This window comes from Chrysochloris asiatica, unplaced genomic scaffold (assembly GCF_000296735.1).
Source record: "Chrysochloris asiatica unplaced genomic scaffold, ChrAsi1.0 scaffold00180, whole genome shotgun sequence".
NCBI lineage: Eukaryota > Metazoa > Chordata > Mammalia > Afrosoricida > Chrysochloridae > Chrysochloris > Chrysochloris asiatica.
The window spans coordinates 1,292,663-1,294,142 of record NW_006408698.1 but is presented as its reverse complement, the minus strand read 5'-3'; the positions used below and the strand labels follow the sequence as shown (position 1 = coordinate 1,294,142).

General features: G+C 43.0%; 1 pseudogene; it reads right to left on the bottom strand.

Moving 5' to 3' along the window:
• Nucleotides 1-1,000, bottom strand: part of LOC102839894 — a 126,956-nt pseudogene extending 125,956 nt beyond the window's left edge.
• Between the last annotated feature and the right edge of the window lie 480 nt (nt 1,001-1,480).

Genomic DNA, 1,480 nt, shown 5'->3' with positions numbered 1-1,480 from the left:
AGCATTGTACCTCATGACTGATCTGGATATGTTCTTTTTGACGATGGATGCAACACCATTACTCTTCAACTTGTCATTCCCTGCATAGTAAACCATGTGGTTGTCAGCTTCAAAATGGACAATGCCAGTCCATTTCAGCTCACTAATGCCTAAGATATCAATTTTGATGCGTTCCATTTCATTTTTGACAACTTCCAATTTTCCCAGATTCATACTTTGTACATCCCATGTTCCGATTTTCAATGGATGTTTACAGATGTTTCTCTTCATTTTGATTTGTGGCCCCTTAGCAAATGAAGGTTCTGTGAGCTTTTCTTTACTTTGGGGAGGAATTTTTTCCCCCAGTCGCATTCTGAGTATCTTCCCAACTTCCGGTCCTGTATCTGACAGTGTTTCTCTGCTATTCATAGAGTTTTCTGTGACTAGCGATTCGGAAGTAGTTTGTCACTCTTTCTTCCTAGTCTGTCTTTGTTTGGAAGCTCGTCTGAAACCTGTCCACCATGGGTGACCCTGCTGGTTATTTTTAAATACAGGTAGCATAGCCCTCAGAATCACAGCAATTCAAACCACCACAGCACGACAGACAGACGAGTGGCAGTTGTGTGGTCGCTGTTAAACACAAATCTCCTTGCACTAAGGCCCTTAAATCTGGCTCAAAGGTGGGATTTCAGTCCTTGGATATTGCGTCATTCAAAACGTGGAAGTGCAGCAGGGGCAACAGGGTTGTAATGAGACACTTTGGGCTGTGCTTGTGGGTCTCTAAGTTGGTCTACCCTGCCTCAAAGCCACGATCCAATGGCTAGGCCAGGATGGCTCCCTTGTGTCCGGGGTAAGTAGGACAGCCTGTGGGCACACTGCAGTCTCTTCCCGCTAGGCAGCGTCCCTCCGTCAACCTGGTCTCCAGACATTTCTCACCCTGCCGCTCCCTGGTCTGGGTTTCATTTAACACCTCCACCAGATCTGCGCAGTTTTCACATTGTTCAGCCGCAGCCTCCTCCATTAGTGCGACTGTTGGTTCGGCAGTACATCTCTTCTATTCTACTCTTTGCCCTTTCAGTGTATTGTCTATTATTGATCATTTGGGCTTATTTCTACAGATTTTGAATTGTTTCCAATGCTGTATTTCTTATTTGATTGTTCCTGTAGTGCTTTCATGATTTCTTCCTTATTTTTCTCAAATCCATTGTAAAGTGTTTTGAAACATTTTAGAATCATTTTACTGAATTCCTTTTCAGGCATCTCCAAGGCCTGCTCTCCTTCCAGAATGCAGTCCATGACTACCTCTAGGTTAATTGTCTCAGACATATTATCTTGTTTCTGGACATGTGCTGATATGGCTATCTGTTTCTGCTTCTTGGACATATTTAGTGTTTATCTGTGACCTTAATACTTAATTGAGTGTGTGTTTTGGTATTTTTTATGCTTTCTGATTGCCTCAAGGTAGATGTGTTCAGTATGTTGTCTTCCCTTTTCACTCTTT